This window comes from Cydia pomonella, chromosome 3, assembly GCF_033807575.1.
Source record: "Cydia pomonella isolate Wapato2018A chromosome 3, ilCydPomo1, whole genome shotgun sequence".
NCBI classification, from domain to species: domain Eukaryota; kingdom Metazoa; phylum Arthropoda; class Insecta; order Lepidoptera; family Tortricidae; genus Cydia; species Cydia pomonella.
The window spans coordinates 27,050,124-27,065,925 of NC_084705.1; the positions used below are offsets into that span (position 1 = coordinate 27,050,124).

Consider the following 15,802-nt stretch of genomic DNA (forward strand, 5'->3'; position numbering starts at 1 on the left):
GAACCGTTATGTTCAAACGGAATTTATATCGCGAAAGTATTTCAAAATCGAGCAGATCTTGTATTGGACTATCGACAAGTAATAGCTAAATAGTAGTCATATAAAATGGAATTTGATCAGGTTTATATTAGCTGGTGGTATACTTCACAGCATGCTCAGATGGACAGGTTTCGGAATAGACATATTCGTGAAACTTTCAAGGATGCTCCACAACCAGAGCCACGCTAGTTCGGCCACGTGATGAGAAAAGACGACCACCACATGACTAAGAAAGCCTAAATGATATTTCTGAAAGTAGACGGTGCAGAGGCCGCCCCATTAAGACATGGATGACCACAGTGTCGAAAGATTTGGGGACGATAAGCGCAAGCCCTGACATGACGCAAAATAGAGAAAAATTGCGCAAAATGTTACGGAGAGCTGACCCCACAACCTAAGGATATGGGATAAAGGCTAGGATGTTCATGATGGTAGACTTCACAGCCCATTTTTTCCTAAGTATCGGGCAAATACCAAATATTTAGTAAGTACATTAGTACAGAGAACCACGACGCGGTTCGTAAGTTAATATGACTTAACAGCATCAGGTATCTGGAGGGAGTAGACCGTCGGTTTCATGTGTGCTAAGAATTGGTCTAGTTTCCCCCGTTTTTGGCTTGATTGAGGTGAACTTAATTTGGGCTAAGAAACAATCTTCCTAATCTGCGTCACCTAAGATAAAAGCACAATGTCATTTAAATACTCTCAACATAGGTAGTACAAGTATTACTTAGTGAGTATTTAAAGTTATTACTTTGGAGAGTTTTAACATGGAGGCTAAAACTACTTTTGCATGTTTAGTTTTATCAAATTTTAAGGCTTGGCAGTGTAGCGGGGAAGAGAACCAATGCTATTGGTTGTTTTTTGCACGTCTCCTCTCAACTCCGCTCATGTCCTCCTCAGTGGATAGACAGCTTAAAAGCTAATTTAAAAACAGCCACGAATTAGTACCTAATATTGAAAACCTTTGTGAAAATCTACCTAAACCCTATTTATATTTCAAGGAAAATTTGAAATAGAGGTGTGTAAGAAAACTTTGTAGCGACGTAAATTTACTGCCATCTTTACGTCGCTACAAAGTTTTATTTGACAATACATCTCTATTTCAAATGCTCTTTGTTCTATATAGACCAAGAAAAGAGGTATACTTAGAGACATAGAGAGATACTTCCAAGCTATAGGTATAATTTGTTCTATAGTGCATTGAGCACGCGCAGCGAATCATCGGCGCGTGCGCGCCCTAGAATCTGGATCAATGATCTATAGCCCCTCATCGATCCTTGTCAGCATGTGCGGTGCACGAAGGTATTCCGCATAGATTAGTTGTAGACAAATAGTTTAAATTATGTTCGTACGGTCAGTTGCAGAAACAATAAACAAAGGTGACGGATCTAGGTTTAAGGTCGGTTAGGGAAAATATTTGCGTGGCGGGAATTTCTTTTGAGTATACAGGTTGTCCGGCGGCAACCTAAAGATGAAAACATTACCTACATGATCAAATAATGTAGGTTGAAGTCAGGTCGTTCAGTGACAGATCTAGGCGGTGTTGTATTTGGTTGGTTAACCAATAAATGTTCTAACTACCCGAAAATGTACAAATTGTTTGTTTACTTTTATTTAAATATCTGAAGATACAGAGTATACATACGTATATATACCAATACTATTTATATTTATGAAAAGAAGATGAATATGGTTTTTTTTTTTGAAAATCACATTTTCTAAATGTCGACCTTTGCTGTATACTTTGAAATCTTCACACTCTTTTAGTAGGTGACTGGCAAGAATTATATATTTGAATTCAGAACTATCACCCTGCTAGAGGAATAAACATCTGCACGCGGCCTTTCAGTTGGTGGCAGTCATTAAAAGTAGTCGATATTTGTAATCTAGCTGAATGTTATAAAAAAATATAAAGTCAGAAAACTACGACGAGTCATCTTCCACCCCATTTAGGCGTCCCCCTTTACAGTACGCAATCCCCCAACCTATTGCAACAAATCATGTATTCAATCCTCGACACTTTCAGATCAATTCCAAAAATATAATATGATACTGATCTAACATGGATCTGACATCATTCAACATGAGATTCCAATCTCCTTTAGAGGACCTGCTGAATTGCGCATTAAGTCAACCATCAAGCAAACATGTCACTTTTGACACTGATATCAGTATCATATTGGGATTAAATATGTAACTAAAGCTTGAAATAGCCTGTAAAATACCACTCCGCGTCTCTGTTAGTGTTGGTAGGAACTCGAGTCTTTTGAGTCTAAATTGAAGAACTCGACTTGTTTTTACGAGACTCGGAGCTTAAAAAACTTCTAAGTCTTTAGTCCCGAGTCGAGTCCCTTATTGAATCTATTTTAAGCGCAACTCAAAAGAACTCGAGTCTCCGAATAAAGAGTCAACAATTTTATAGGTTTTACCTAAACAACAGTAAAGGAAATAGGCGTTATTGTATGGTTTATGTTATGTATATCCATGAATTTTACATAAAGACAAGACATTTCGAAGTTATTTGTAAAAAAATACAAGTTCTCCGAAAAGGACTCAAGTCTCTACAAAAAACTTGAGTCTCTAATTAGTTGAAAAGAACTCGAGTCTCGTCTTACTTATAAGAGTCTCAAAAACTGAGTCGAGTCTTAAAGCAGATGACTCAAAGGACTCGAGTCTTAACCAACACTAGTCTCTTCACACCTCGCGTTCGAAAATTATTAGAATATGAAATCGAACCGCTGCCCGGGTGGAAAACATATAGCCACCACGACAGCCGATATATTATGTAGTTTATACTTACATTTTTTTATGTGACTATGAACTACATAATATATATCGGCATATATGCGATTTAGGGCTCGATTGTGAAGGTTGTTATGAGTAAGTATGATACCTAATATGATAATGATTTAAATCTATTTAAGTAGACTTTCTTAGTTAATTGTCATTCAAAACAATTTAAAATCTCCTAAGTTTATCTCTACCGTAAATACGCATATATCATACTATACTAACGAATCACAGGTAAAGTCTCGCCCAGTTAGTTAAGTTTAGCAGTACAATTGCCAATTAAGAATGAATTAGAACCACGGTGGTGCCACCCAGTAACTACTACATATTCAAGATATCCGTCATATGTCGCATTAAAGGCTCGTTGAAATTTGAATCTTATAGTAAGCGATATAAAGTTGATATTAATTTTAAGCGGCAATTGCAATGCGAGCATTTGTAAATTATATAAAGCAGTGGTTGTATGCTAAATTGCAGATTGTATATCAGGCTGAAATTCAATTTGATGGTAATGAATTAAGTTAACTTTAGTGAGGCGACCCAGAATTTGTTAATTTCCATAACTGCATCGAGTCCATCCAGAAAGCAGAGGGAAAATTCTCCTCCCATAGGTACCTGTGATGTGAACTTACTATCCAAAATCGCAAAAACGGAACGCTTATACTTTCGTCATGTCCGTCTATCTGTCCATCCGTCTGTCTGTCCATATGGCACAGTCAAATTACTCGGAAACTATAAGAAACAAAATTCAGAACGCAGGTATATTATGTAAGTCGCTATTTACTAAAGAAGTTAAAATTTATAAAAAAAATAATAATAACAGAAAGTAAAGCTTAATAAATACATTCCAAGAAATATATTTTGAATATGATGGATTGAGCCAATATTCAGGTGTTTCTTTACAAAAACACCTCATCTAACTAAGTGCCGAAAAATGCCGCGTTGATACGGTCTTTTGCTTATATGGCTTTTTATTTTGCATGACGATATGGAACCCTCTATTATGAGTAGTCTGACACGCACTTGGCCATTTTTTCTTGATGAGTTGAAGCCTTAAGTTACATGATTTTAATGAACGTTCATCCATGAGCGGTATTCAACTTCAAAAAAAAAATCGGGATTCAATATTAATTAGATAGGTGATTACTCTCAGTGTACCTCGTTCGCACTTGTTTATTGACACGAGCAAGATACACTGCGATCAATATCAAATTAAGACCAGGCTTTTAAAATCCTAATGCAGCTCCATATATGTTGTACCGTTAGCAGCAACCACGCGGGTTAGTTTCAGCCGCAACCGCAGCTTTCCCTAATCTGGGTAGCGTCAGCAAAATAAGTTGTGGGCTAATTTAATGGTATCGGAATTTTTATGAAATGAGATACTTAACTTTAAAAACTGGAAATTAATATAATAACAGGACAAAACATATTCTCGATAGTTTTCGTTTTTTTTTTCCGTTAAAGATCACATTTACCTATAAATTTGGTCCTAGTTACAGAGATATTTCGGCATGGTAACAATTTAGTAAATGCACAATATATGACGCATGCTTTCTAAAAGCATGTGAAAATTACCCACACATTTAGTTATTTTTTACAAAAATACTATAAAGTTTGGGTATCTGTAATATTCCATATTGTTACTTATGTAAAGAGACACCATTCAAAAAAATTACAAATCTATACTCTCTGGGGGCAGAATCAGTTGACTTATCGTGGCATGGCCTTTGCTTTTAAAATAATTGCAAATTACACTGGAGACAGGGACCTCTCGAGATATGAGTGACCCATATAAATAAATATTAAAGGACATTATTACACAAATTGACTAAGCCCCATAAATATAAATACTTAAATACATAGAAAACACCCATGACTCATGAACAAATATTCGTGCTCATCACACAAATAAATGCCCTTACCAGGATTAATAACGATTAATAACATTTTTTGTATGTTTTTAGTCATTATTATAAGTATTACTAGCTGTGCAGTCGTAGGAGTCATGTATGTGGTTATTTACTGTAGCTCAAGTACCTACCTTTAAATCAATTTTCCTAGAATTTTTATTATCATATCAGTCAGTATTATTGGTATATTTTTACCGACGCTACCCAATCATCAAATACAGTGTAATAAAATACCGCCGCTCACTTTGCCTCCAGTTTAACTTACATACACACACGGTTTACTTGCTATTCGATCTGTGTAATATTAGTAATATTACGAAATAGAATTCCTAGAATTACTTAAATGCACCTGTCTTACGATCAATATTAGTCGGACGAATTTAATAAAATACTAGATCTGCCCGTAACTTCGTTGATTTGCATGACCTTTCTTCTCGAACCCCGTCACACTCCCATAAAAGATACATTTTGGGATAACAGTACATAATTTTGAAATTTCGATTTCACGGCTATGAATTATACACATAATTCATAATGTGTATAATTCACGTTCATGCTAACTTTCTCCAAAATCATCCATATTACCAAACATCAAATCTTCTCACATTATGCGGTAAAGCCGCCAGCTCTTCGGTCACCAGTTACGTCAACCAGACCTTCGTTTTCTACAAAAAAACTTGTACGCGCTGGGACCCCATCGACCTAGAGATTCAACGCCAATTTTTTAAATATTATTATAAGTTATTGGTACTATTCTCTAGTATTAAATTAGCAGAAATGTACTAAGAAGTATCCGTAGTTCGCCTACGGAGAGGGGTTCTAACACTTCTAACCGCTCTATATTGCAAACCGAACGCTCTTGTGAGTTAAAGACATCAACGGGCTTAAGTTTAAGTAAAACATAAAAAAATGCTTTATCTTTCTGCCTATTAATATAATTAAATGTCAAAATATGTTTTTATTCTATGAGGACAAATTAAATAGATTAGATGCCGACTATTTCCTATGAAAGGTCTGCGAGAATCGGGTCTCCGTGAAGAATTATAGTATTTTTCAAACTCGATGGGCAGGCTGACAGGTGTCATATCTGTACAATTTTGCGCGATTTGACGTTTTTAGATGATCAATTATATGGCGATGACACCTGTCAGCACACCCATCGAGTTTGAAAAATACTATACTTATCTCAAATTTATATGTTACAATTTATAACTTGTCAGGAGCGCAATTCCACCTTATTCTGCCACAACGAATAAAATAGCAAATTATTTTCAAGGTCAAGACCTATGTGAAAATGAGCATAAAAACACTTCAACGCTTAAAATTATGTGCCATTGTAACTTTGTCGGTGCCATCGCATCTCCGATGAATGATATTCCTCATGTTCCGAATATTTGAGAGAAGCTTGCGGAGGTAGGCCAAAATGTAGTCTTTTTACAAGTTTTAATTTAACTTGCCCTGGTACGTAGTAAGTTTTTAGTTAGTGTGGGTCAAATCTTCGAAGCTAAATGTGACCCACTTCCCGATTTCCAATTGAGCTGAAGCATAAATATGTAATTCAGATCAGATCAGTTCGATGATACCATAATATTGCATTGTCACCCAATGCAATATTATGGTACCATAGAGCTGATCTGATGATGGAGACAGGAAGAGGCCATAGGAACTCTGTGATGAAACAACGCAACCTAATCGTGTTTGGGGTCTCGATGAGTATCAGTTGCCTGTGGTAAAAAAAGTAATGTCAGCGGTAAAGCTTGAACCATAAATGTAATTTTTGCCAAATACTTATTTGAAATTTTACTAAAATGTAACCGACGATCTCCTAGCCTGATCTAGAAGCTGATTTAGGGTCGGCAACGCGCATGTAACTCCTCTGGACTTTCAGGCGTACATAGGCTACGGAGACTGCTTACCATCAAGCGGGCCGAATGTTTGTTTGCCACTGACGTAGTATAAAAAAAACAGTGTAATTTACTCCGTGCCAAATATTATCTCGACATATTTATCAGCCAAGTTTTTACAGACATACGCCACGCCGGACGCACGGACATACTTTCCCGACGTATTAGTTAATACAAGTCCAGAAAAGGTGCGCGTAAAAACTGAGCCAAGACCAGATTTGACTTGCGCTCGAGTTTCTGATCGCTGTTTATGTATGAATCGGCGTGTTTCATGGATGTTGTAGTTACGTTAAGTACCAATGTATGTTTTTTAAACATTTTTGGAATCACTGCTACAATGTTGTTGGCTTGTTTCACTTTCTTTTCAACGAGCTTTTCTTTGTAAGTATTGATATATTGTTACAGGATAAACTACGAGTACATTCAAATTATACAAATGTCATAAATTAGAGTCAAAGTCAAATATTACCTCTAATTATCTTATTTTTTTAAAGCTACATTATGTGATCGTTAAAATGTAAAAAATCGGAACTAACTATTTAATATCTTTTTGGAGGTAAAATAATCTTCAAATGTCGAAATATTTAGCATTTGTGGTCTTTAATCCTTTTTTATTTACGATTTTAATATATGACAACTTCGCTCAATTGGTTGTGTGCTAACAATCCATAAAATTGAGCTTTTCTAAATATAATTTATAATACATACTCTTTAAGATACGTATGCGATGGGAACCATTTAAAAAAATACAACGCAACGCAATGAAACGGATAAACGGATTTTGATTAAACATGTCTTAGAACCACCATTAGAATGCTTTCAAATAAAAAAAAATAGGTAAATCCGACTTAAGAGACAAGGTGGCACAGACAGACACACAGACAGACACACGTAGCGGTCAAACATAGGAGTATGTATAACACCCCTCTTTTTGTGTTGGGGATAAAAAAATACAGGTTTCACCGAGATTTGAACTCGGATCGCTGGATTGAAAGTCCAGAGTCCTAACCATTACCAAAACTCAAATGGATGAAGTTGAATGCAAAACGTCGAGGTAAATATTTACTCAGATGTAATCAAGACAAAACGCTGATTAGTGTTTACTTAGTATGTAACTACGTCACTTACACGCAAAATTAAATAGCCTTAGTTGCTATGGATAAATTGAAATAGTTTTCAGGAGTTCGTTAAATCTGCTTTGAATAAAATACACGTTAAAACAGAGGCCAAATTGAAAAAACAGACAGGATGCGGAAAAAGGGTTATTTAAAAAAAATTTTTGTTGGGAATGTGGCCAAACGATGTGCATAAACGGGAATGTGAACCAAGTGAAACTATTGGATCTTTAACTTAAACATATTGACTCGTTGGGCATATTGACACCTTGGATATGTTGACCCCTTAGACGTTTTGACTCCTTGGATGTTTTGACCCTTGGACCTGTTGACTCCTTGAACGTTTTGACCCTTGGACATTTTGACACCTTGGGTATATTGACTCCTTGGAGTTTTTGACCCTTGGACGTGTTGACTTCTTGGACATATTGACTCCGTGGATGTTTTGACCCTTGGACATATTGACTCCTTGGACGTTTTGACCTTTGGACAACTAGGGCTAGTGCCTGAAAGGTTTTTAAGCCTTCATTAATCCCTACTATTAATATTATGCGAAAGGAACTCTGTCTGTCTGTCTGATATTTCTTGGCCAGGGGAGGATTTACCCCCCCCCCCCCCTTATGCCAAGGCCAAGGGGGTATGGTCCGGAGCGACAGGCTGCGAAGGGCCACGTTTCCAGAAGGCGCCGAGAAAAAAAATGCTTCTGTGTTTATTTCATGGTAGCTCAGGCCCACTGGCCCAGGGCGCCAAATATTAAAATACGCATATATTTGTTCCTGAGCCTTAGGTTTTTTCTATGTATTTAAGTATTTATATTATATTATATATCTCTGAGTACCCACAACATCAACACAACCCTTCTTGAGCTTACTGTGTAATAACCTAAAATATTTATTTATTTAATGCGAACTTTGGTGTTCGCGGTATAGGCCTCTGAAAGAGCCACGGTTCTTTTCATGGCACCATAGACATTCAATGTTGGCTTACAGCATTTTCGGTTAAGGCATGGTTAAGGCGAACCTAGAGCCTAGTGCCGGCGGATGGACCACTCGCCAGTGGAGGCTGGGATACCGCGCGACTCGCACGCGCCACCCGTTTCGAGCGAGTTCCAAATTTAAATCGACGCAAAGTGACAGTTGGTGACTGTGTTTTGTTTTTAGATTTTTACAGTGCGAAGGTTTGTGTTGTTTTTAATTTTTGACATAATTTTAACCTAAAATTTTCTAATTTTTTAAAGTTGTAAATACTTAGTTAAAAAGTTTTCCCAGTTGCTAATTTTTCGCTTGGGTGGAATAAGTTTGCCGGTTTTTTTACATTTTTATAAAAAAATACTTGATCGGTGAGCAGTACAGCTAATGACTGGAGTCAGACCAAGCTAAGTTGGCAGCGATTTTGATAGCCCAGTCTGTGCAAGTGTTAAGTAAACGTCATAATTTCATGGATGTTTGACGTTTAGAATAAACACTCGCACTGTCTGGGCTAACAAAATCGCTGCCAACTTTACTTTGGTTTGACTCTAATAATACATAAATTTGTTGGAACTAAATGTTCTTTTTGGCCTAATATATTTTATATTGTAAGTTTGTCTATAAAAAGTACAAATTATATTTATAAATAGTAAATTTTTTCACGTTCAACGTCCATAATTTAAGGGCAATAATTGTACTTAGTCTGAAGAATTATAGTAGAACATCTTGTAAGTACTATATTACCTACTATTTAAATTAAAGCATTTAGTAATGCAAGTAGCATTTATTCCAATTTATATATGTATATATTTAATTTATATAATACACGCATTAAATAAAAATATATATTTCAAAAGCGACAATTCCTTCTGGTTAATGCATGAAATAAATTAAAACTGTAACCGACTGTTAAAGGTCAATGGTAAATATAATTAAGTATATCTTTGACTGGTAGGGAATGCCTTAAGGCATTCATTTACTTTTGCTCAATATTAATTTTTTTGCCTTATACAACGGACATATTTTTGCTATCCATTTTTTAACTAATTTAACAAATTACAATTTAGAATTTTTGAATCTATTTCATATTTATATTTCTTGTTAATTCTACCCTGACGATCCTTTTTAGGAAATACAATATTATATTACTTTATGGTTTTTATGGAATTATTGCATGTTAGTTTCCAGTTGTTGACGATTGTGATGTGAATTCTTATAATTTTGGCTTAGGCAAATTTGTATTGAAATTTACATCATGAAATAAAATAATCTATTGTGCAATAAAGATATAAGTAGATGCGGGCGGAAATGACCGACAATATTGTACAGATTGCATTCTTCTGAATTTTCCCTATATTCTGTGAGCTATATGCTGTAGTATATGAAGGTATTAATGTATGTTACAAGAAATTACGAATAAACAAGATATTTATTTTGCACTTTCAATATGAAACTATTTCTCTCATAGGGGGTGGATTCGTCACAATTATATAGAGACATCACGCGATTCGTCTCATACTAAAACAAACCGTTTTGACGTTTCTTAAAAAGTTCTTGGTGCGGTAGAAAAATAAGAAAACCTATGTACATCAATTTGTCGTTGTTGTAAATCTCAGTGAAATCATCACTGATCATCATTTCATCATCACCTTCCTCGCGTCGTCTCGGCTTTTTGCAAAGGATCATGAGAGCCTGGGATCGGCTTGGCAACTAATACCAAGAATTGGCATTTTCACTGATTTTATACTATTTACTGCGGATAAAGATGTATTTACACTATTTACCTGTAGCAAGCTATTAGCAGGCAAAACAATAGTAAATAAACATGCTTAGAAATTGAAAGTTACTTATTGCCAGAAAAATTATAGTTTTAGAGATGAGGTATGACGCAACGTGTGTAGTTTAATGAGTAACGTCCAAGGATAGGTAAAATTCAACTTTAAGGCAATTTTCTATGGCACTTGTCTTCAAAATGATTTTAGCTTTGTTCGGCCTTTAATTACTTTCTATTTATATCAGGGTTCACTTAAATAAAAAACGTATATGTAATTTTTTTATTCTTATTATTTTATAGTGACATTGCTGGAAGTTTTAATTAATTGTTAGTTAAAATTGTTGTTAAGTGTTAATTGTATTTTGTTGACATTTAATTCTGTTTGTAATTTAGTACATGTTGCATGCTAATTGATATTATCAATGAAACCTAATTTCGTATGCCCTTGGGTACCACATAGTGAAACAAGCAAATGTATAACCATCATATGCAATATCATGTTGTATACACCTATGTTCGACGAATAAAGTATTTGTATTTGTATTAAGTGTATTAATGTTACGGTTATTAATCACTGTTGTATATTGCATAAGATCATGTCATTCACAAAGACGCGTGCCTTGACGCCCTTGACTCGTAATGTCAGGTTATTAAAGGTTAGATTCGACAAATCTGCGCGTCATCGTGGATGACACGAACTATAATATCGCTTAAACACCGAACTTTATGTGTACAGTCACTTCCCATCGACTCTTAAATCCTTTTCGTTTCATCACAGAATTACGACACGAAAACTTCTCACACATAATTTTCCGACGAAAACCTCAAATCCGCCATCAAAATAAGTGCATACTCGATATACACGAAATCCTAATCTTTCTCATACATATTTATACATTTGCATAAATTTGGATTAGATTAGTCAAACCTGTGTCTCTCCGGTGCCATCTTCTGGTAAAAAACAGAATATCTTACGGCACTATGAAACGTGTATGGAGATACGACATTTCAGTTTTGACACTGGATAATTAATTCCCTTGCATTACAAATTTACAAATGCGGTTGTGAAAAGTAACCAACATAGTCTCAAAACTTATTTAATGTCTGTAGAGCGATTGCAGCGAAATATTGAAAGGTAAACGTAAATTTGTCGCCGGTAGGTTGCTATACCTCGACAAGCTTACATTTACCTTTGAAACTTGAGGATCTAAAGGTATCCACATACTGATTAAGTAGAATCATATAGATTGAAACTATATCATTGAAGACCGTTGACAGCGCGGCCAAACCAGCAGGCGTATTATGGATAGTTTTGTCCACGTGATAAAATAACTGTCACTTTTTAACACCGCGGGATATAAAGTGACGGACACCGTTTTATCATGCTGTCACGTAGACAAGAACTACCATCATTATCCGAATATCCGTGTTGGGGCCCATTTCTCGAACAGGGGCCCATTTCTTGAACCATATTAGGCTAATATTATTAGTGTGTTGTCATGGAAACCCATACGATTTGACAGTTTGTTGACTAATAATATTAGTCTAATACCGTTCGAGAAATGGGCCCCAGTATTAGACTAATATTATTAGTCCACGAAATGCATGGTATCGTAAGGGTTACCATAGCAACACACTAATGATATTAGACTAATACCGTTCGAGAAATGGGCCCCTGTTCGAGAAATAGGCTCTTGTACCATCGTCTATACTGTTAACTGATAATTCGTAAACCTTATTGCAACGGTATAAAGTTCATTGATGATCAGCTAAGAGCTTTGCTGTGAGACCTACCATGTCTTCGAGATTCTCTCCGAGACTTTTACATACGCAAAACTAAGTTTGTAAAACGAAATGATAGTAAAGAAGCTGGTCGCTGACATTTATCGCATTTTCGTCTAGTTTCGTTTTATTAATTGGGTGTAGTTAACTAGTATTTACTTTTAATCATGTAAGATTTGATATAACACTTTCGGAGCCGTGACAAATGGCTAGTCCGACATATTTTTTAATAGCCGATTACCTTGGAAAGTTTTACTTCTAAATATTTGTTAGTTGTGTGGATTGAACGCGTCTCTTTTCCTAGTTATATTTTGCATTTTACCACGAATCGTTTTGTGTCATATATGCTATACATATGTATGGCAGTATTTTGATCTATGAGTAATTTATCTAACATCATAGTGACTTACTTGGATTCAAAATGACCTGGAGTTTATTTAACCCCTTATTAATTCATTTGATTCTCTAACCCGTTATGGGTCTGCAGTCTTAGCACAGAAACGCCGCGATAGTATCTCGCCCGCGAGATAGGCTACCCATCCTTTCTAACTATATTAACAAGACAGGGAGGGGTAGTTTTGCAATACCCTAACAGGGTCTCACGTAGTGCCTTAATTCTGTAAGTTTCACCTATATTTGTTTGTACCAAAGTGATCGCAATAAATATATGATATGATATGATATGATAGATACGATATGATATGATAATGGTTACTTCACAGCTCCTCTATATTTCTCATGTTGTCACGATCGTTGACGACATTCCTTCGATTGGCGCAATTTTTCATATTCCCTAGATCTTCCTCTACTAGTGGTATGTGCACAAGCCATAAAAAGGTCAAATACGGCGTTCTCTGAATAAAAGATTTCTTTTGACAGAATAAATCTTCGTGTTCCTAAGATGGATTTAAGAAGTGGAGCCACCCAGATTTTTGATGCAGGTGGGGAGTGGGGGAGTTTTCAGCGTCGGCTATGTCTGAGGTTAATTATTGTTCAAATTCAGGTTCTAAGTCAAGTTTAGTATAACTTTAGTAGATTTCATCTAAATCGGTTCAGCGGTTATTGATTCTCCATATGACCTACACCTTCCTTTTTTTCTTTTAAGGGATTTTTTGGGATAAAAACTATCCTTTATTCTTCCCCGGAACTGAAACTGTCTCTATACCAAATTTTAACTGAATTGGTTTAGCGGTTTAAGCGTGAAGAGGAGCTTAAAACAATTTTTTTTTTTCATATTTTTATGTTTTTACTTCCGAATGGTGTCAATATACGAAAACGATACTAAACTTGATATCAAGATAAAGAAAAAAAACCCTAAAAATTGACTTCAAAAATCTTGGTGGCTCCGCTTCTTAAATCCATCCTTGGGTCCTTTGTACTAATCCTGCCAAAGGAAATCATTTATTCATGCAACGCCGTATTTCACGAGCTGCACACTCCACTATACATAGTTTAAACTCTAATCTTCATTCTTTTGGACTTGCCCCTTGGCTTTAATGGTTCAGCAGCAGAAATATGGGAGCAGGTGAGGTATTCAAAATGACTATATCACTTAATAATTTCTGCTGCTTTGTTTTGAATTAAAGCGACGTCCACTTGTACGGTGTTCAAGTAATTTGAAATATTTTTCTTCATTGCTTGAGTTTCTAAATACCCCGACGTACTTGCGGTTTTTCTCATAGCTCCGACCACCTGTGAAAGATTTCCCTTTAGGATGACTCAGCTTCAGTTAGTCATGCACTTCGAGTGGTATAGTGTAAATTCAAAAATAAGTTTATATCCAGAAGATTAAACTACGCTTAAAGGATGAGTAACGTTTCACCGTACCGTGTTCGATCATCCACCGGACACGAGGAGCCGTAACATTTGGAACTTTACTACTTGATATCAACTACTTGATACTTGATATCGTTTGGATTTAAAGCTCGACCAGAAATGATCATCATTGTCAAGAGGACGCTGTTATTCTCATGTATAGAGCGCATATATAGAGCGACAGTTCAGTTTACTATGAACAATTTAGTTCAATTGAAATTCCGCAATATGACGCGTGATCATATATTGCTGGTCAAGCTTCAATTTTGATATCGAGATTGCATTTAGCTAGTGCTTGTATATTTGTGATCGCGGCCGTCAAAACGTCACACTTTGCCGCTTGATATTATACGAAAAACCTGTCAAGGCATCCTTATGGCAAGTGACAAAGTGGGACTTTTGCCGGTCGCGGTCACATTTATTCATATTGGTACGCTACTATTTTATGTTTTTTTATTGATGATAAATATAACATCTTGATGCTCGAACCGTGTTTTTATCAAGATAAAATTTACCGCTACATAAAAATATCAATTAAATAATATGTGGTTTTCCAACTTAGAAGGGTCCTTATGCTTCAGGTACATACGGACCTTTCCATCAGAATTTCCAACAGAAATTGTGATAGATGCATAAGGACCGTTCTCTGATGGAATGCCACAATATTTTCGCATTTACCAATAGTTCAGAATTATCGGACCTAAAGCCTTATAAATATTCAATACAATATACATCTTAATTATTTTACAACAGGTAACATAAATCATAAACAACATCCAATCCGAAGAAGCCCACAGAATAATAACCACATAAACAACTGTTATGACGAGCTGCCATTAAATTATAATTCATTTTACTATCCATAAAACTGTGCCAATTAATTTAAATCACTATTATAGATCATTGTATAAATACATATAAAATCGGGTTAGTGTGATCTTAAAGTCTTTTGAATAAGGTTGAGTTTCCTGGGCTTTATTTATCGCTGTTATTTAGTATCTTCCTTACTTAGAGACGAGTTAACAAAGACTCAATTGTCCTCAAACTAGCTTGGAATAATGGCAGAGAATTCTACATATTACATTACGTTATAATTTATACATGAGTATTTTGTGAAGTGCTTTCCTTTATTTTTAAATACCGTGGAAAAGTTGAATAGCGATACTGTGTTGAACTTCCCTAAGATGCCCAGTCTACAAATACTGATTCTATTTGTAACGCAACTTATCATGGAGATAAAGGTATTTTAATGAATTGTCTCTGACAAAAGTCCGATTCGAACATCATACTAAAAACCCTGACATTTCCTTGACAGTAAATTTTGTAAAAATCCGGACTTTTCAGGGAAAATACTGACGTATGGCAACCCTGTGTGCCTACACGTCAATTTAAATTATGTAAGAAAGTAGATGCCAAGCACAAGCTGGGTAGCATTATTTTTATTAATTGTATACAAGTTTTAATTCGTTACTTTGACTAATGGGTGTTGTATACCTACTTAATATAAATTTTCACTCGGCGTGGAGAGGGAGAACTCAAAATAATCACAATATTTAACCTGGAACTTGTACAATAGTAATTTAGTTAAAGAGGAAAACCGATGGTCGGTTTTTAACCAATACTTACACTATACGGGGTGTGATGTTTTAAGTGATTCATATTAACGGTCAATTGACCAACTGTATAGGGACCAGTCTTTTTG

At 35.6% G+C, this 15,802-nt stretch overlaps 1 protein-coding gene across 3 annotated transcripts in view; it reads left to right on the forward strand.

Annotated features, from left to right (window-relative positions):
* Positions 1 to 8,765: 8,765 nt before the first annotated feature.
* Positions 8,766 to 15,802, forward strand: part of LOC133516439 (protein Wnt-7b-like) — an 83,485-nt gene continuing 76,448 nt past the window's right edge. Inside the window, exon 1 of one of the 3 annotated variants that reach the window (XM_061849387.1) lies at positions 8,766 to 8,938. The gene's annotated coding sequence lies outside the window, so the exon portion shown is untranslated. The remainder of the gene's footprint in view (positions 8,939 to 15,802) is intronic. The other 2 variants (XM_061849386.1, XM_061849388.1) reach the window with 2 other exon arrangements.